The following is a 22652-nucleotide window of genomic DNA, read 5'->3' on the forward strand; positions in this document are numbered from 1 at the left end:
AATTTGGGGAAATGGTTATATTCTGTTGCTTTTTTTTAAATTGTAATAATTTTTCTGTTTGTTTATTCTATTATTTTATTTTCTATTATATTATATACTATTCAAATTCTATTTGAAATTCGAAATTCGAATTTTGGAAGATGGTTATATTCTATTCTATTGTTTTTTTCAAAACTAGTCTGTTATTTTCTATTATATTCTTTTCAAATTGATTCTATTAGAATTTTGGGGAATGGTTATACTCATTCTATTGTTTTTTTATTCTTTTCTATTCTATTATAGTCCATTCTATTCCTTTTTTTCTACTCTATTCTTTTCTTATGTATTCGAACATAAAGCGGAGTTCCACCCAAAAATGGAACTTCTGATTTTGGAATCCACCCCCCCTCCGGTGTCACATTTGGCGCCTTTCAGAGGGGGGAGGGGGGGTAGATATGTGTCTAATAGAGATATTTGCTCCCACTTCCGGGCATAGATAGCCGCAGAATCCACAGCTTTCTGTACCAAGTTCGGCCCCTCCTCTGTCCCCCCCCGACTGTCTTTTGGGAGACATGCAGGTCCCAGAAGACAGCAGGGACCAGTGGGATCACGCAGGGCGACTCAGGCATGCGCAATAGGAAACCAGGAAGTTTCACTTCCTGATTCCCTTACTGAAGATGGCGGCGCCTCCACCCGAGAGCTGAGAGAAAGATCGGCTTCGGGTGCCGACATCCCCAGCGCCCTGGACAGGGGAGTGTCCTTATATTAATAGTCAGCAGCTGAAGTATTTGTAGCTGCTGACTTAAAAGAAAAAATTGGCGGAACTCCGTTTTAATTTTATTCTATTTGAAATTTCGAATTTCAGAAGATGGTTATATTATTTCAATGTTGTTATATTCTATTTTTTTCTATTATATTCTAGTCTAATCTGTCCTTTTGTTTTCTATTTTGTTCAGTTTTACGCTATTATATTCTATTCTTTTATTTTCTGTTATTTTCTTTTCTATTAATATATTTTTTTCAATTCTATTTTAAACTCTTTGGAAATTAGAAAGCTATTCGATTTCAAAATCTTTTCAAATTCGAATTTCGTCCACATTTTTTTTTCGGCATTTCGGATTCGTTTAACCACTTAAGCCCCGGACCAATATGCTGCCTAAAGACCCAAGGGGTTTTTACAGTTCGGGACTGCGTCGCTTTAACAGACAATTGCGCGGTCGTGCGACGTGGCTCCCAAACAAAATTGGCGTCCTTTTTTCCCCACAAATAGAGCTTTCTTTTGGTGGTATTTGATCACCTCTGCGGTTTTTATTTTTTGCGCTATAAACAAAAATAGAGCGACAATTTTGAAAAAAATGCAATATTTTTTTACTTTTTGCTGTAATAAATATCCCCCAAAAACATATATAATTTTTTTTTTCTCAGTTTAGGCCGATACGTATTCTTCTACCTATTTTTGGTAAAAAAAATCGCAATAATCGTTTATCGGTTGGTTTGCGCAAAATTTATAGCGTTTACAAAATAGGGGATAGTTTTATTGCATTTTTATTTTTTTTATTTTTTTTACTACTAATGGCGGCGATCATCGATTTTTTTTCGTGACTGCGACATTATGGCGGACACTTCGGACAATTTTGACACATTTTTGGGACCATTGTCATTTTCACAGCAAAAAATGCATTTAAATTGCATTGTTTATTGTGAAAATGACAGTTGCAGTTTGGGAGTTAACCACAGGGGGCGCTGTAGGATTTAATGTTCACCTAGTGTGTGTTTACAACTGTAGGGGGGTGTGGCTGTAGGACTGACATCATCGATCGAGTCTCCCTAATAAAAGGGATCACTCGATCGATGCGCCGCCACAGTGAAGCACGGGGAAGCCGTGTTTACATACGGCTCTCCTCGTTCTTCAGCTCCGGGGAGCGATCACGACGGAGCGGCTATAAACGAATAGCCACGCCCTCGTCCCGGATCCCTCCCAGAGGCTTACCGACCACCGCATGTACCGGGGGGGTCCCGATCGGACCCCCGACCCACGTCAAGCAGAGGACATACAGATACGCCAATGTGCCTGTCCGTGCCATTCTGCTGACGTAAATATACATGAGGAGGTCGGCAAGTGGTTAAATGCGATACTATTGTAATTCGGAGATTCGGATACATCCGAATTTCCAAAAAATTAAAATGTATCCAAATTTTAATTCATAATGAAACGAAGCGCACATGTCTCCCCAGGGGAGGTGTCGGTTGCATATATACCCCCCACATGAAGCAGACAGGCGGCCCTGCTGCACTATTGGACGGTCATGTACCCCATACTTGGATCATGGGATCACGTAGTACCAGAAGGTCATTCACTTGGGCGTTGGATTCCCTTTGCTTCTCATTCATTCACATCTCCCATTCTATTTTCTGCTTCTTTCTGAGAGAGGAAATTCTCCATGAAACTCTCAGGCCCCGTACACACGACTGGATTATCCGTTTCCATCGGATATGTCCGCTGCCGGATTTTGGTCTGATGGTTGTACACACCATCAGACCAAAATCCCAGCGGAAAACATACGCGGTGATGCATCGCAACGTGGCCGCGCCGTCGCCGCGACGTGCGCGACCCTGGAAGGTAAATACTTCCACGCATGCGTCGAATCACTTCGACGCATGCGAGGGATGGTGGTCGGTCGGACAAGTCCGGTGAGTCTGTACAGACGACCGGATTTGTCCGACGGACAGGTTTCCAGCGGACAGATTTCTTAGCATGCTAAGAAATTTTTATCCGCTGGAAACTGTCCGATCCGCCGGACAATTGTCCACTCGGGCCTACACACGACCGGATCTGTCCGCTGGAACTGGTCCGTCGGATAGATCCTGTCGTGTGTACGGGGCCTCAGTGCTCTGGCTTCACCTTCTGCTGACACGAGGTGACATTCTCCAATCACATTTTCTGGTTCTTCTACAGTCCTGACGGGTCTGAGCGATATCGATCACTCTGAGATTTCTCACACTCATATACATTCATTCATCTTATCGATCGCTTTGGAGACGTTATTTGTCTCTATTACTTGGCACAATATGGCGACCTTCATCCTTCTGGGAAGAGTGGTGTATGTGCCCGATGCTCCTATGGACCTCTATGACCTCAGCTCCCGGGAGAGACATCTCTAGGGGTCCCTCTACATGTGAAGATCCCTTTCTTTGTGCTCTCTCCTGGGGATTATTTTGTACCCAGTCTAATAAGAGTTACTACTCGGGGGATCTGTATTATATATCCCGCCTGAGCTAAGGATTCCAGCCTACTGATACCTTGAATTATCATTGTGACTTCCTCTATTTGGATTTGTCGGCTGAGACGGAAGAATTTCTTCTTATATCCAGTTTCTCTATATGTAATGAAGAATGAAGGTCGCCATATTTTCCTGAATTTGCGTCCTGAAGAAGTCCCAAGGCGAAACGCGTTGATGCATTCAGGTTCTCATCATTTATATGTACTCCTATGTATGATTTTTAATTCTTGTATTGTCCTTGTATTCAATTTCATTTATGTGGTTCTCTTATTCTATTAACCTCCCTGGCGGTATGATTCTTGCAGAAAAAAGATGCTGAAAGCGGTACCCTTATTTGCAAGGAAATTTGGCGTTTCATACTGTAGGCCTGTAATTCTTAGGAATAACTCACTTAAATCTGACCAAACCAGAGTCTAATAGGCATCCCGGGTATGACATTTTTTTAAAAACAAAATTATAAATTATAATATAATAAATAATTATAAATAATTATAACAAATAATAATATAATTATAATAAAAATTATTCAATAATGTAATCAACTCAAAATCACTGAAATTTGCTGAGTTGCAGAATTGTCGCTGTCATTACTCTTATTACTCGAATTTCCCCACAAATCGCTATCGCACAATTCTGCAAGTGATTATAATTTATTATTGCTGTTTTCTAGCTGCTCTAAAACTATTTTTGACATAAAGGGACACTTTTGGTTGCTATGGACAATCTACAGTTTCCAGGCAGAAAGAACAGTTTTTATTATATAAAAGTACATGTAGGGCACAGGGCAGACCACTAGGGACAAGGGGGGGGGGTGTATTTCTTACATACAGTACTGTAATCTATAAGATTGCAGTATACTGTATGTATAGTGTTTGTTTACTTTTTTGAATTTGGCGCCGATCTCCGCCCCCGTGCGTCGTAACCGCGATTTGTGGCCAGCATAAGCGCGCCTAATTAAAATTTTATGTAAATGATTGGTGACCCGACGTGATTGACGTTTTTTACGAACGGCGCATGCGGCATCCGTGCACATATCCAAGGGTGCATTGCTCTCAAGTACGCCGCAAGGACGTATTGGTTTCGACGTGAACGTAAATGACGTCCAGCCCCATTCACGGACAACTTACGCAAACGACATAACTTTTTCAAATTTCGACGCGGGAACGACGGCCATACTTAACATTGACTAGGCCAGCTAGGGGGCAGCTTTATCTTTACGCGGCGTAACTCTTACGGAAACGGCGTATCTTTACTGCGACGGCGCACGTACGTTCGTGAATCGGCGTATCTAGGCATTTACATATTCTACGCCGAACTCAACGGAAGCACCACCTAGCGGCCAGCGGAAAAATGGAAATGTGAGTAGTACTTTGACCCCTATCAAACCTAGACAGTGTAAAAATAGTGGGGCTAAAATCACAATAATACAGGGATATATTTAAAATATTTTTTTAAAATAATAATTGTCAGAGGCTGAGGAGCTTTTAAAGATAGGGCTCCCTTTTTTATTTTTGTTTGTTTAATGTTTTTTTCTTTTTCTTTCTTTTTTTTTGTTTGTCTGTTTTTTCCCCACATGACCTCCAGGGGAAGGAGTCGGGGGGAGGTTTCTTTTATGTGAAAGTAGAGAAGGGAAGGTATAAAAAAAAAGGAAGAATTAGCGATATGGATGCATTGCAATCCAAGTTAACAATTGTAGTAATTATTATTATTATTATTATTAATATTATTATTAGGCATATTTTGTGGTTTTATATCCCTAATTTTATGTATTTAATAGGAGATGCTGCTGGATTTTTTTGGGAGGTCGGATGGTTAGATTTGTACTCTAATTTAATATCGTTTTATTCCTTCTCTTGCCATTGTATTATATTGTTTATATGTTTTGTTATAAATGGAAAACATTGAATAAATAATTATATTTAAAAATAATAAAAATTTCATACACAAAACTTAATATGCAAAAATGTGTGTAACATTATCACCCTGTGACAAGTGAAAAACAATTGGGGCTAGATTCAGGTAGCAGTTACGGCGGCGTATCTCCAGATAATTTCAAATCTGCGCCGGCGTATCTTTACGCCGATTCTCCAAGGCAGATACGTCGGGAAAAATAGGCTTCCTCCGCCGACGTAACTTTAATGCGGCGGCGTATAATTGTGTGCATTTTTACGCTGGCCGCTAGGGGCGCTTCCGTTGTTTTCGGCGTAGAGTATGCAAATGACCTAGATACGCCGATTCACAAACGTACGTACGCCCGGCGCAATTTTTTTACGTCGTTTGCGTAAGGCTTTTTCAGCGTAAGGTTACTCCTGCTATTAGGTGGCGCAGCCAATGTTAACTATGGACATCGTTCCCGCTTCGAAATTTTAATTTTTTACGTCGTTTGCGTAAGTCCTTCGCGAATAGGGCTGGACGTAATTTACGTTCACGTCGGAAAAAAATACGTAGTTGCGGCGTACTTGGGAGCAATGCACACTGGGATATGTACACGGACGGGGCGCATACGCCGTTCGTAAAATACGTCAATCACGTCAGGTCATCATAGATTAACATAAAACACGCCCCCCCCCTTCCACATTTGAATTACGCGCGCTTACGCCGGCCCCATTTATGCTACGCCGCCGCAACTTACGGAGCAAGTGCTTTGTGAATGCTGCACTTGCTCCTGTAAGTTGTGGCGGCGTTGCGTAAATACGATACGCTGCGCCTCCGTAAATATGCGTGCCCCTACCTGAATCTAGCCCTTGGTCTTCTAAAACAAAAGTGCATCAGAATAATCCAAAAGATGAATTCAGTGCAGTATTTCTCTGTTGATTCACCACACCACTATGTACAAGTCATTCCCCTCCCTTCAGAAAACGCACTCACCCACTCTAAATGCCTTACACTCTCGTGCTTGGCTCAAACGCTTTAAACCACATAGAAAGGGTTAAATAATCTCCGATATCCAGGGATGGACTGGCCATTTGGACTACAGGGTTTTTCCCAGTGGGCCGGCTTCAGTGACAGCGGACCGCCGCTCCCCCTCTGCTCCTCTGTCTCTCCCTTCCCGCATCGCTCACCTCCTCTCCCTGCCCACATCGCTCACCTGGGGGAGGGGGCAAAGAAGCAGGTGGAGGACCAGAGGAGCAGGGGGGGAGACAGAGGATCATGGGGGAGGGGACAGACATCTGACTCAACAGCTATGGCCTGGGAGTTTCTCACTTCTGCCTAATCTTGTCCCATAAGGGGGGGCACCGAACCGATTCTTTGCCCCGGCTGAAATAATGTCTAGCTTCCCCACTGGTATCAGAGTACCAGTACCAGCCGTTCTACTCTAATAAAGTAGAAGGGCTAGTGGCTAGTGAAGGGGGGAGAGGGGGATGGGTGGCCGGGGGGGGGTGTGGGAGTTGTCCGGCCGCCATGGGAGAGACCTGTCAAAGTGGGCCAGTCTGGATGAAGTCCAGGGCCAAATTTTTGTCCCAGTCCAGCCCTGCCGATATCCAGCCGTGAACATAAACCAGGATCTTCAGTGTGTGTTCCTCCGGGATTGGTTCAGCTTTTCACCTCCGATCATCCAGCTCCGGCTCCCCCGATCATCCAGCTCCGGCTCCCCCGATCTCCCGCAGACTGCTCCGATCTCTCCTGGGAGATCGGGGGAGCCGGAGCTGGATGATCGGGGGAGCCGGAGCTGGATGATCGGGGGAGCCGGAGCTGGATGAGAGCCTTTATAAGTGCCTGTCTCTGGCACAATGCGAGTGGATGGTACAGGGACAGTTCACCCATCTGTCAGGGAGAGTGAATAGCGGACAAGTAGGGACAGGCTGGGGCCACACCATCCTGCATCAGAATCCTCCCCACTGGGCTCTGACTGGCTGCATTCCTCCCTCAGACACAGACACTGTCGGGGCATCAAAACTTGCTCCAATCTCCACCTTTGCAGGGAACGTTGAGTGTTCCCAACCGAGACCCTTCCCTCTGGGTTGTTTGTATCTTTGGCACATTTCTTTAAAGCGGATGTGCCACTAAAAAAAAATATTAAAAGCCAGCAGCTACAAATACTGCAGCTGCTGACTTTTAATATAAGGACACTTACCTGTCCTGGAGTCCAGCGGTGATCGCAGCAGATGACGAGCCGATCGCTCGTCACCCTGCTGCTCCCCCCTCCATCCACGGTGAGGGAACCAGGAAGTGAAGCGCTCCGGCTTTACTGCCCGGTTCCCTATGGCGCATGCGCGAGTCGCGCTGCGCCCGCCGATTGGCTCCCGCTGTGTGCTGGGAGCCGAGTGTTCCCAGCATACAACGGGGGACGGATGGGAAACGAGGAGAAAACCCGTCTTTTGCCCGTATCGTAGGGCCGGAAGTGGGTGCAGATACCTGTCTGTAGACAGGTATCTGCACCCCCCTCCCCCCTGAAAGGTGTCAAATGTGACACCGGAGGGGGGGAGGGTGCCGATCAGCGGGACTCCACTTTAGAGTGGAGATCCGCTTTAATGCTAATTTTGTTATTTTCCACCCCACAACGCTGCACTTACCCACAGGTATATGTTCACATGACAGTATATAGTTGTATGATAGTATATAGTGGTAGGAAAGTATATAGTGGTGGGCAGGGTATAGTTGTAGGGCAGTATATAGTTGTAGGGCAGTATATAGTGGTAGGGCAGTGTATAGTTGTAGGGCAGTATATAGTGGTAGGGCAGTATATAGTTGTAGGGCAGTATATAGTGGTAGGGCAGTATATAGTTGTAGGGCAGTATATAGTGGTAGGGAAGTATATAGTGGTAGGGCAGTATATAGTGGTAGGGCAGTATATAGTTGTAGGGCAGTATATAGTGGTAGGGCAGTATATAGTTGTAGGGCAGTGTATAGTGGTAGGGCAGTATATAGTGGTAGGGCAGTATATAGTTGTAGGGCAGTATATAGTGGTGGGCAGTATATAGTTGTAGGGCAGTGTATAGTGGTAGGGCAGTATATAGTGGTAGGGCAGTATATAGTTGTAGGGCAGTATATTGTTGTAGGGCAGTATATTGTTGTAGGACAGTATATAGTGGTAAGGCAGTATATAGTGGTGGGCAGGGTATAGTTCTAGGGCAGTATATAGTTGTAGGGCAGTGTATAGTGGTAATGCAGTATATAGTGGTAGGACAGTATATAGTGGTAGGGCAGTATATAGTTGTAGGACAGTATATAGTTGTAGGGCAGTATATAGTTGTAGGGCAGTATATAGTGGTATGACAGTATATAGTGGTATGACAGTATATAGTTGTAGGGCAGTATATAGTTGTAGGGCAGTATATAGTGGTAGGGCAGTGTATAGTTGTAGGATAGTATATAGTGGTAGGGCAGTATATAGTTGTAGGGCAGTGTATAGTGGTAGGGCAGTGTATAGTGGTAGGGCAGTATATAGTTGTATGGCAGTGTATAGTGGTAGGGCAGTGTATAGTTGTAGGGCAGTATATAGTTGTAGGGCAGTGTATAGTGGTAGGGCAGTATATAGTTGTAGGGCAGTGTATAGTGGTAGGGCAGTATATAGTTGAAGGGCAGTGTATAGTGGTAGGGCAGTGTATAGTTGTAGGACAGTGTATAGTGGTATGACAGTATATAGTTGTAGGGCAGTATATAGTTGTGGGGCAGTATATAGCGGTAGGGCAGTATATAGCGGTAGGGCAGTATATAGTTGAAGGGCAGTGTATAGTTGTAGGACAGTATATAGTTGTAGGGCAGTGTATAGTGGTAGGGCAGTATATAGTTGAAGGGCAGTATATAGTGGTAGGGCAGTGTATAGTGGTAGGGCAGTATATAGTGGTAGGGCAGTGTATAGTGGTAGGGCAGTGTATAGTGGTAGGGCAGTGTATAGTGGTAGGGCAGTATATAGTTGTAGGGCATTATATAGTTGTAGGGCAGTGTATAGTTGTAGGGCAGTATATAGTTGTAGGGCATTATATAGTTGTAGGGCAGTATATAGTTGTAGGGCAGTATATAGTGGTAGGGCAGTGTATAGTTGTAGGGCAGTGTATAGTGGTAGGGCAGTATATAGTTGTAGGGCATTATATAGTTGTAGGGCAGTGTATAGTGGTAGGGCAGTGTATAGTGGTAGGGCAGTATATAGTTGTAGGGCATTATATAGTTGTAGGGCAGTATATAGTTGTAGGGCAGTATATAGTGGTAGGGCAGTGTATAGTTGTAGGGTAGTACTGTATATAGTGGTAGGGCAGTATATAGTGGTAGGGCAGTATATAGTTGTAGGGAAGTATATATTTGTAGGGCGGTATATAGTGGTAGGGAAGTATATAGTGGTAGGGCAGAATATAGTGGTAAGGCAGTATATACTGTAGTTGTAGGGCAGTATATAGTTGTAGGGCAGTATATAGTTGTAGGGCAGTGTGCAGTGGCAGGTCAGGAGAAAGCAGAGAGGTCAGCCTCATAGTACATGACTGGAGGATGAAGCCCGGCTGCCATCTTTTCTCCTCCTCAGTGTCACGCCATCTTCAGGAGCCTCAGTCAGAGTGCAGTGGTCACCTGTGTGAGGACAGGTAGAATGTGGCCACACCCCAGCCCCGCCCACCACCTCCACCTATTTAGGGAGAAGATTCTGTGCTCTGTAAGCCTGTCTGCCGACTCCCACCACCCGGGGGCTCTGGAGCATATATACTGGAGACTGGGGGGGGGGGGCACAATGCACCTTGGGGAGACAGCCACAGGCAGCCCCTGCAGGACTTGAACACCCCCCAACTGAAAGTGTTAGGCACCCACACTGAAGTTGTATTGGCCAGGGACTGCCTGTATCCCCCTATTGCCAGCCCTGAGTCATTGGGAGCTGAATCTGTCAAATAAATGTTCTCCATTTGTAAGGCTAATAGCTAAGGGATTGGCAAAAAAAAAAAAAAAAACTGCATGGGGGTTGGGCACTGCCTCCGGGGACATGTACCAACACAAAACAAGTTTTTATTATTGTTTGGCAAGGAGAATTTAACTGAATGCTAAAAGGAAGTCCCATAAACCTTCTCATGAAGTGGCCCATCTCTACCATCTAAACAAGTAGTGCAGCAAAAGTACATTTAAAAGAGGTAAAAAAATCTGTTTAAAATGCTGATAATTCCCATTTCCCTGTAAGATCTCTTTATGTGTACAAAATTCAACAGGAACCCCCAAAATATGTAGCAGACCCTCATCCAGGGGGGTCAGGTGGGATGAGGGTCTGGTATAAATATTTTGGGGGCTCATTGCATTAAAAAAAAAAAAAAGTTTGTAGGAAAAAGTAAAGTAAATTTATATTAGACAAAACAAAAATCCATCATTAATCATGATAAATGTCTCCCACCAAAAGAAAAAAACCCGTCTGGTTCAAAAACATGTTTTCTTGTCTTATGTAACGTCTAATATCTGCATGGACTGAAGTCCCATCTAAAAGCCCCATGGATGGGGAGCCATGGAAAGGTAGGTTTGTTAGTCCTATCCTCAGAATAGCCGGGGGATGGTAGAGCTCCAAATGTAAAATCTTTCCTACTAAAGAAATGAGCGGCACCCTGCAGGAGGGGATACAACTGTCCATCTGTGTATAACATTGTCACCTTCCACCCTCCTCCATTCATCAATCAGAGTTGTATCTGGTTTTGGCCAATGTTAGTTTTCATGGAAGGAGTGTGACTGGAGATACAAAGTACACATTTTATTCTATAATATGTCCTCTTTATAATGACACATTACATTCCTGATACAAAGCATGGACAAGATATTTACATTTGTATCAATGATAAAGGAGAATGTTTAAACTTATAGAATATTGTACAAATAATGGAAAAGTCTAAACTATTAATAGTGAAACGATGGACAAATGCAATTAGATAATAATACATCATCACCTCTTTATAATGAATTCACAGGAGGGGACACAGGAGTAGGACACGGAGGGGACACAGGAGGAGTGCACGGAGGAGACACAGGAGAAGGACACGGAGGGGACACATGAGGGGACACAGCAGGAGGGCACGGAGGGGGCACAGGAGGAGGACACGGAGGGGACACAGGAGGAGTGCACGGAGGAGACACAGGAGAAGGACACGGAGGGGACACAGGAGGAGGACACGGAGGGGACACAGGAGGAGGACACGGAGGGGACACAGGAGGAGGACACGGAGGGGACACAGGAGGAGGACACAGAGGGGGCACAGGAGGAGGACACGGAGGGGACACAGGAGGAGGACACGGAGGGGACACAGGAAGAGGACACGGAGGGGGCACAGGAGGAGGACACGGAGGGGACACAGGAGGAGTGCACGGAGGAGACACAGGAGAAGGACACGGATGGGACACAGGAGGAGGACACGGAGGGGACACAGGAGGAGGACACGGAGGGGGCACAGGAGGAGGACACGGAGGGGACACAGGAGGAGGACACGGAGGGGGCACAGGAGGAGGACACGGAGGGGACACAGGAGGAGGACACGGAGGGTGCACAGAAGGAGGACATGGTGGGGACACAGGAGGAGGACACGGAGGGGACACAGGAGGAAGACACGGAGGGGGACACAGGAGGACACAGAGGGGACACAGGAGGAGGACACAGAGGGGACACATTTCTGTAGTCGGGGTGTCTATGATATGTACCCTGGCCAAGATATTTACATTTGTATCAATGATAAAGGAGAATGTTTCAACTTATAGAATATTGTATAATGGAAAGGGTGACGTATTAATAGTGCAATAAAAGAAAAGAATACTCTGTCATCACCTCTTTATATATAATGTTCTTACATACCTGTGCCTGGATAGAGAAGAGCCCACAGGAGGAGGACACGGAGGGGACACAGGAGGAGGACACGGAGGGGACACAGGAGGAGGAAACGAAGGAGCCACATCGCTGCAGTCGGGGTGTCTGGTCTGTGTGGAGGAAGAATGAGAATTTGTAGAAAATAATTAGCGGAAGAAGATTCTGAATTGTATAACTTGTGTTTCCTTTTCTTTACACGCATATAAACCTGATGTGTCAATATATACCCACAACCAATACTTCTCTGTCTGGTAGATACTGAAGAGTTGAGTTCTCAGGTTCTCACAACTCAGAACATCTCAAATCTGATCAGTTTTTTTCTATTGTAGGAGATTAAGACCTCAGGAGGGGATCTGACTATCTTATACAAGAGGTACCAACATCCCTATCAGGAGTTATATCAATATACCAATGTGGGACTTTGTAGGTAATAATGAACAAAAATAATATACTGTAAAAAATGTTGTCAGTTTATTTGTTCTCTGTAAAAAAAAAAAAAAAAATTAAATATTGAGGCTGGTACAGACTTTTTAAATGTGAAATGTAAAATATTCCATCCCTTCTCTCTTTGTCCCTCCTGAATGGTATCACATATTCCAGATTAATCCTCAATGTACACAGCTCCATGGAGTATATTTAGGAGAAAAGCTGGACAGTGAAGGAACAGCAAGGATGTCCATAGAATCAGCAATAAAAATCCCATGTAGATAATCTGAGATATACAGTATGTGGTTATGAGTATTCCTTATATATTGGCCTCAGAACTTCTACTGGCAGGATAACTATAGACTGTATCTCTGTCGGTTATTCCGTTGTTCCGCCACAATATATACCTTATCCACTCCACAAATCCACCATGGTCAGTAGTTTATCACATGATGACAGAAAGGAGACAAATGGCCACACCATCCTCTCAGGTCACTCAGGAGAATCCCTGAAAAATTGGCAAATGGCCCAACTAAATGGGTGTTTGCCTGAACCTATCCTCCAGCTGCAATGGGGATTGAAAGATTTCTTTTTAACCAGAAAATTACAAGTTTATTGAGATGTAAAAAAAAGGTATACATACAAATAAAGCAGTGGACTAACATCGTCCAAAACATTTTTTTTTTTTTGTAAAGGGGTTATAGCTTTACATAGTAAGTTCAAGCCGTCTTTATGATGCGTACAAGGCCTTGCAGACATGGGCACATCAAAAACCATTGGCAAGAAAATAAATAGGAAAACACGGAAATAAAACAAAGGTAAACCACTACAGTCCAATTTGGATCAAGCATATACGGTACAGTGAAACTTTCCTGAGCAATACGCCCTCCCCCCACCCACCCCCCCTCTCGAAACACAAGTCCATTGTCATGTGTTAACTCAGACTGTACAGGTCTCACCATCCTCCAGCCACCTGTCCCATACACTGGAAAACTTCTGCGGTCACCCCCTGTGTATATATATGATCTTCCTATACAGGAGAGTGGCATTCACCTTCCTGTTCCAGTCCCTCAGTGTTGGAGCCCCCGTCTGCATCCAGGCTACTACCTTCCTGGCCAGGATTAACGTTTCATGTATAAAGATAGTCTGATACCTGTCTACATCGACATCTGGCAGCAAGCCCAGGAGGCATAACTTTGGATCCATGCCCACCGGGGACCCCATATTATCGTAAAGAAATTGAGTCACCTGCAGCCAGTAGGCCTGAACATCTGGGCAGTACCATATCAGGTGATAAAACAAGCCCGCAGCAAATGCACACATGGGGCAGAAGGGGCTTCTTGTGGATTGGAACTTCGCCAGTCTCATCGGTGTAATATATGCACGGTGAATTATGTACAATTGTGTCAATCTATCTGAGAGTTTGGGGGATGAAGGCTTGACCCCCTCCAGGATCTCCCCCCAATCTGTGTCGTCTATAGGGCCCACATTCTGTTCCCATTTTATCTTAGCCGCCTGTGATACCCTGCCAATATTACGCTGTCGGACAATATAATAGATATTAGACGTGAGCTTGGCTGAATCTGTTCCTAAGATGACATCCAGCACCTGCAGAGTCCTCAGATCGACAGTGATAGAATCCCACTGTGTTCTGATCGCATGCCTAAGCTGCAGATACCTAAAGAGGAATTGTGGTGGAAGGGAGAACTCCTCCCTGAGACTTGAGAAGGACTTGAGTCTGGATCCCGTCAGGACCTGAGACACATATAGCACCCCATATGATGCCCAGAGCCCCGGATCCGGCACCGTGCACAGCTCGGGCAGAAATCCATTGTTCCATAGCGGAGTATGAGAGTGCATATGTGTCTGACCCTGTTTCTTAAGGGCAATATCCTATATTTTTTGGTGGTGCATCAGCATATCTGCACCAAAACGGGATGACCTACAACCTCCATGTCCCTTCCTATCCGCCACCTGTGGGGGATCCGTGACAACTGAGCCATCCGGCTCAGCCAGAGATACCACCACCGGCGGCCTGTCCTCTAAGTGCGCCAAATAGGCCAACATCCTCCTGGCCTTCTCACCGTGCTCATATACCCGTGTCTTACAAAAGAAGATACGCTGGTTGGCCTTTTCCATATGTAACTGCGAGACTACCCTAGTCTGTAACTGTACCTTAGTCAAGTTCTCAGGTGTGGGATGTACATTATAAGTCTCCTTTAGATTCTGTAACGTGTCTTCAGCTCTGCTCACTGCAATCTTGGAGGACATTTTAAGTCTATTTATCTTTGTGTCCAACACTCTGCGTGCATGTAGCTTAAATGCATCCCACTGGGAATTGAGTGAGGTGGACCCCTGACCGTCGGAAAGGAAAAACTGTAGTTCTCGCTTAATACTGTCGTGGTCCGTCAAAGCAGTCAACCAGTAGGGGTTGAGTCTCCACACCCTTTTAGGGGCCTTCCCCAATAGGGACATCTGCACCCAACATGGCGAGTGATCTGATAAGGCCCTAGGCGCAAAACCAGCCCCACCAACTCTCGGCATAAGTGAAGCAGAGACCATAATATAATCTATGCGGGACATATTGGCATGGCTAGTTGAGTGACAAGTATATGCCCGGGTCATTGGGTTTCGCTGCCTCCACACGTCTATCAGGGCAAATTCCTTCATCAAGCGGCCCAGTCTGGTCAGTCTGGACCCCCCTGATGTTCCTTCGGCCTGTGCCGGTCAATCCATAAAAGGATCCATAGTCATATTGAAATCCCCCATACACACAGCCGGTACCGTCGGGTGCCTAGCCATAAACGCCAGGCCCGTAGTGATGACCTCCGAGCAGTATGGAGGGGGAATATAGCAAACAATCAGCAAAATAGGCAATCCGCCAATGCGGGCATGTACGAGCAGATATTTCCCCTGCTGGTCGGACTCTAGGGATACTAATTCAAATGGAGTGGCTTTTGTCACCAATAACGAAACCCCTCCAGAGAAGCTGGCGTGGGTGCTATGATAAGCCCAGCCTATCCAAGGGTGCTTCAGTGCAGACTGTAAATGACCTGTAGCATGTGTCTCAGTCAGAGCAATTATATTAGACCTTTGTGATTTGAGATAAATAAGAGCTGCTGTGCGCTTAATTTTATTTCTCACTCCCCGAGCATTCCACGTCAAGAATTTAATCGAGGTCATGGTACCATCAGTTGGAAATTACCTGGCCGGACCAGCAGGGTGGCAGTCAAGTAAAACATTAGGAGTATCCCATGCACAAAAACATCTCTATTACTTGCATACCTTGCAAAAAACAAACCAATAATGGGAGGGCCCCTGGCGATTATCTGTGGTCCCTTTCAGCAGGGCCTTCCTCTTCCATCAGTGTCTACAGCCTTCAGTGTCTCCGCCACCCCCTGCCATCAGTGTCTCCAGCCTTCAGTGCCTCCGCCACCCCCTGCCATCAGTGTCTCAGCTTTCAGTGTCTCCACCATCCTGTCCCCTGTCATTAGTGTCTCCGGCCTTCAGTGTCTAGGCCACTCCCTGCCATTAGTGTCTCCAGCCTTCAGTGTCTCTGCCACCCCCTGCCATCAGTGTCTCCAGCCTTCAGTGTCTCCGCCACCCCCTGCCATCAGTGTCTCCAGCCTTCAGTGTCTCCAGCTTTTAGTGTCTCAGCCACCCCCTGCCATCAGTGTCTCCAGCCTTCAGTGTCTCCGCCAAACCCTGCCATCAGTGTCTCCAGTCTTCAGTGTCTCCACCATTCTGTCCCCTTCCATCAGTGTCTCCAGCCTTCAGTGTCTCCGCCATGCCCTGCCATCAGTGTCTCCGTCATTCTGTTCCCAAGCTCTGTGGCAAAATGTAGGTATGCTACGGGCAGGAAATCACTAAATGGCAGGAAAGACCAATGAACTACGAGAGTGCTCACCAATGTCCTCGAATTTCATTGAGAACTACAACCTGTCAGCCATAATGGCTGATGGTACTTGTAGTCTATTCATTTACATGAAACTGTGAATGAATAATGCAGCCATGTGAGCAGAGACCCACATGCCTATGCTGTTTTTAAATTGTGACAGTGGGTGCGGGGAGAAGAACCCCAGCCCACTGTCACAGAGAGGGGACCGCTGGTGGTAGGAAGTGGGTGCATAGGAACATGTTACTTGTTACACACTAAATATAGGTGTAACATATAACATGCTCTGAAAGGTTAACTTATCCTTTCAACCTATTTGGATAATCCACAATTTCTAAAGGAGAAACCAGGCAGATTTCATCAATAGATATGAATAGATATTTTCGGTAAAATAATAGACTGTATTTTTGCAGAGGCAGAGCATAACAAGAATACTGATTTGCTGCCGAGAATCTGATCTTTACCTTAGGCAGACGGTAGGCCTCTTACAGCTTAAAACATTACACAAAGCTGTATTTTTCAGACACAGTTTATAATCTAATATAATATAGTGCCCCAGACGACGTCATTTGTGTGACAAAACGCACGTCGGGAGGAGAAGACGCACTGACGTCATCGCGTTACAGTCCGAGGGGGCGGGGGTTCACATAGCCGGCCGTCTTCTACATGCTGCCTACACTTCTGTGCTTGTGAGTTTTTTACCTTCATTAAATGTAACTTTTTTTATGGAATTTGACTGGTGAGTTTTATTCCTTTCCGGTACCTTATTTTGTCTGAGTGACATCAATCATCCGGAGTTCCCTTTGAGTACCATTGGCGGTCTCTGCTATCCACAGTTTAGAGGCCCGGGCTGGGGTTTCAGCCGCAAGCTATCTCTGCTTGCCATTTGGTAAGCATGCATTTATATGGTGGTTCACTTTCGGTGGTGGATTCTCAACAGTATCACTTATGAAGATTTTTTCTGTTGGACTTATGGCAAATAGAGTTTTTTGACACTTTTCATACATCTGTCATTCACTTTTTTATCGTTTGTTCGTTTTATACACAATATATATGTTTATATCACCTTTAATAGTAACCTACCTTGATTATTCATTTCAGCGCAGCTATATTTTTTCCATTGTTATTTTGTGTGTATTTCACTTGTTAGTTGCTGCTTTAGTTCACATTTAGCGTTGTAATTTTTCCTTTGTGTACAGATTATAATAAGGGTTTCTGAATAAAGCATCATTCTTTTTAATAAGAGGAAAATTTGGAGGTCGAGAGTCAGCTTTTTTTTAGAAGATTTGTGTAACGGAATTGCCCGTGATACCCAGAGACTTTTGAAGGATGCGGGGTACTCCTGTGCCAGATTCACTAATGACTCTTGGGTCTAGGGTCATCCTATGTCCAATAGGGGCATAGGATGACTGAGAAATTATTTCATGAATTACATGAGATGGGACAATAATGATAATTCATGTATTCCAAGATATCTTGAAATATTACAAGTTGTTAATTCTGACCCCAACAGGTCAATAGGAGAGTGACTCATTCAATGTGGTACATAGACTGTTGAGGTGCTAATTAAGTCTACCTGGCTGTAGTGAAAAAAGCTTGCTGTGATTGCATTCTATTGTCTATTGTGCTAATTAAGTCTGCCTCTCAAGAACCTTTCATTGTGTCAGTGTTTCTCAATTCCAGTCCTCAGGCCCCCCCAACAGGTCAGGTTTTCAGGATTTCCATTATTTTGCACAGGTGATTTGATCAGTTTCACTGCCTTAGTAATCACCACAGCCTTTTCATCTGAGGGAAATCCTGAAAACCTGACCTGTTGGGGGGGCCTGAGGACTGGAATTGAGAAACACTGCATTGTGTGAAGTTCTATTGATGATAATATGTGTTGTGACTTAGCACCCTCTAAAGGACAGACGTCTAACTTACGTCCACCCAGGAATGTGTATTGAAGTTCCTTGTGTCATGTTGTGGGTGGAGTTGAGTCATTGTCCATATTTGGTTGCTAACTGTATAAGAAGAGCTGAGTTTACCATTAAAGTATTCATTTCGTTCGGAACCAGAGAACAGAGACGGAGACTCGATCGATGACGTCATTCCTACAGCCACACCCCCCTACAGTTATAAACACACACTAGGTGAGCACTAAATCCTACAGCGCCCCCTGTAGTTAACTCCCAAACTGCAACTGTCATTTTCACAATAAACAATGCAATTTAAATGCATTTTTTGCTGTGAAAATGACAATGGTCCCAAAAATGTGTCAAAATTGTCGGAAGTGTCCGCCATAATGTCGCAGTCATGAAAAAAATCGCTGATCGCCGCCATTAGTAGTAAAAAATAAATAATTAATAAAAATGCAATAAAACTATCCCCTATTTTGTAAACGCTATAAATTTTGCGCAAACCAACCGATAAACGCTTATTGCGATTTTTTTTACCAAAAATAGGTAGAAGAATACGTATCGGCCTAAACTGAGGGGAAAAAAAATTATATATGTTTTTGGGGGATATTTATTATAGCAAAAAGTAAAAAATATTGAATTTTTTTCAAAATTGTCGCTCTATTTTTGTTTATAGCGCAACAAATAAAAACCGCAGAGGTGATCAAATACCACCAAAAGAAAGCTCTGTTTGTGGGGAAAAAAGGACGCCAATTTTGTTTGGGAGCCACGTCGCACGACCGCGCAATTGTCTGTTAAAGTGACGCAGTGCCGAATTGTAAAAACCCCTTTGGTCATGTAGCAGCATATTGGTCCGGTCCTTAAGTGGTTAAAAAGTGGTATTGGGACAACCGTAATTACAAGTGTGGCCCTCTTTTAGTTGGTATCAACAGAGAAAGGAAGGAGCACTGCTTACCGACCCTGTGCATGAATATAGGAATGAGTGTGGCCTCAGGCAGTGCTACTCTGGCCATGCCCTCTGACATGCTTCACCATGCACACTGGGGTTTGGTCACAGATGTTCTGTGACCAACCCCCGGTGTGCGGGAAAGAGGGTGTGGCTGGAGCACCACTGGCTGTTGTTCCCTTAATGGTGCATAGGCACCTGCCCCCTTCACTGCAACTTTGTCTCAGCTTAGACAACACTACAAGTTATACCTCTTTCGGGGGGTTATGGGATTTCTATGCAGAGCAGCACCAGATTTTTCCCTTTCCAGTTTTAGTAAATCAACCCCAGTGACTGCATCTTGTCAGAGGAACACTCCATCTAATCTACCCCCAACATATACAGTATATCCATATTTATGTATATAGTCACAATAGAGATGAAGGGCTAGATTCAGTAAGGGCAGCGTATCTTTGTGCGGGTGTATCGTATGTTATTTACGCTACGCCTCCGCAACTTAGACGGGCAAGTGCATTATTCACAAAGCACTTGCTCCATAAGTTGCGGCTGCGTAGCGTAAATGGGCCGGCGCAAGCCCGCCTAATTCAAATGTGGAACGGGGGGGGCGTGTTTTATGTTAATGTATGATGACCTGATGTGATTGACGTTTTTTACGAACGGCGCATGCGCCGTCCGTGTACATATCCCAGTGTGCATTGCTCCCAAGTACGTATTGGTTTCGATGTGAATGTAAATTACGTCCAGCCCTATTCGCGAACGACTTACGCAAACGACGTAAAAAATTCAAAAATCGAAGCGGGAACAACGTCCATACTTAACATTGCGTACGCCTCATAGAAGCAGGAGCAACGTTACGCCGAAAAATCCTTATGCAAACGACGTGAAAAACTACCGCCGGGCGCACGTACGTTTGTGAATCTGCGTATCTAGGTAATTTGCATACTCTACGCCGAAAACGATGGAAGCGCCAACTAGCGGCCAGCGTTAATATGCACCCTAAGATAGGACGGCGTAAGATACTTACGCCAGTCGGATCTTAGGCTAGTGTCGGCATATCTTGCTTTCTGAATACAGAAAGAAGATACGCCGGCGCAGCTTTGAATTTACGTGGCGTATCTATGGATACGTTGGTGTAAATCAATGCTGAATCTAGCCCGAAGTGTATATAAACCCTCCAAATTACTACTATTAATTCATCCATTTGGATCTGTTCAATATGCCAATAAAAAATAATGTTTTGTTACATCTGTTTCTGAAGTGCAAAAAAAAAGGCGCTGTGCATACTAAGGAAATAAGAAAATATAACCTTCATACAAAGGACAACAAATGTGATTCAATATAGGTGTCAAAAAGTGACACCGTTTCTTGACATACTGTGTGCTTTGTTCTCATACAATTTCCAGGCTGACAATCTGGGGAAATATTTCACTTTAATTGCTGTAAGTTGGTTCCATTTCCATCTCGGTCTGATCCCTTCTCCTCATCCTAATCTCACTCCGATTCTTCTCATTCTTCATCTTTCTCAGGCCAGTGACTATATAGATGAGGAGTGCAGTGTTGAGGACACACATCACACCATGGGACAGGAGGTGACCCCAACCTGACCACATCCCAGACCGACTGTCTTCTAAGTAGAGAGAAAATATGGGAAAACAATAAGAATTGTACAGAATAGTAATATTATATATCAAACCCGGTCAGATCTTAAGTACAGCAGTGCCAGCATAACAGGACAGTCACTCTGGTAACAGGGCAGGGATTCTGGTTGTCTTGATAAGTACATATGTGGCCCTTTAATAGCTCATCCAGTAAACATGGAGAGTATAAGAAGGTCAGATTATCATCACACAATGACAGCTGAGAGAGTCATCAGCCATCACATCACCTCAACAGACACCGACACTAGAATATGTATACCCTTAGTTGGGGCCCTTATGTTGGCGCTCAGTGAAAAGGTGCAGTCTCTTTTAGATATGGTGAATAGAATGAGTGGAAATCGTGAGAGTCACCAGTCATCACCTCAACAAAAACTGACCATAGTATATAAACCCTCTATGAAGGTAAAGGGATGGGGGAACCACAGCTGCCCTATGAAACCTTTATATCGGGCTGGTTATTGCTCTCAATCCCAGGAATACATGAAGAATTGCTAAGTGCTGTGTACCCAACACCCAACATCATAATCACACAAATAACTCTTCTGTCTCTAATAATGTGACGTGCTGTTCTCACTATACCCATGACATAATTGACCAAATATGATCTTGTTTATATAGTCAAAGACATCACCTGGGGGGGGGGGGGGGTCTGCCCCTTCTATAAAACAGCTGTTATTTACTTAAAGTGATTTAAAAGTAATCATTAAAAAAAAAATTCTCCCACCTACCACTATTTTTGTTTCTCTAAGCACTATGGGCCAGATTCAGGTAGAAGTGCGGCGGCGTAACGTATCGTAGATACGTTACACCGCCGCAAGTTTTCATCGCAAGTGCCTGATACACAAAGCACTTGCGATGAAAACTACGCCGGCGGCCTCCGGCGTAAGCCCGCGTAATTTAAATGGGCGTGTGCCATTTAAATTAGGCGCGCTCCCGCGCCAGACCGACTGCGCATGCTCCGTTTCGTAACTCCCGCCGTGCTTTGCGCGAAGTGACGTCATTTTTTCGAACGGCGACGCGCGTAGCGTGATTCCGTATTCCCGGACGGCTTACGCAAACGACGTGAATTTTTTAATTTCGACGCGGGAACGACGGACATACTTTATACAGCAATACGATTGCTGTGTAAAGTTAAGGCACCAAAAACGACGACTAACTTTGCGACGGGAAACTAGATTAGCGGTGACATAGCGAACGCGAAAATCCGTCGTGGATCGCCGTAACTCCTAATTTGCATACCCAACGCTGGTTTACGCCGCAAACTCCCCCCAGCGGCGGCCACGGTACTGCATCCTAAGATCCGACAGTGTAAAACAATTACACCTGTCGGATCTTAGGGATATCTATGCGTAACTGATTCTATGAATCAGTCGCATAGATACTCTGAGAGATACGATACTCCGTCGTATCTCCTTTGTGAATCTGGCCCTATGGACTTTGCCTTGAGTATAGGACATTTTTTTTTTTTTTTTTTTTTGTTCCGCCTCAGAGAACTATCAGGAGACTTAATCAATTTGCGTTCATTCGCAATCTCCTTAGTTCACATCATGGTGGGAAACTTTTTTTTTTTTTTTTTTGGTTATTTTGTTATTGCAAAAGTGCATTTAAATATATGTCAATAAATATACAAAAGAGAAAAAAAAATACTTAAATATGTGAATGAATACATTAATTTCCCCTAGCCGAACAGACCCTCATCCCACCCTCATCCCTTAACCCCACCCTCCGCCCTCCCCTATCTCCGAAATTCAGTCTCGTATTGTATCTCTCTTTGCCCGTTATACTTCTTACACTATATCATCCTATCTATATACCTC

This window comes from Rana temporaria, chromosome 2, assembly GCF_905171775.1.
Source record: "Rana temporaria chromosome 2, aRanTem1.1, whole genome shotgun sequence".
NCBI lineage: Eukaryota > Metazoa > Chordata > Amphibia > Anura > Ranidae > Rana > Rana temporaria.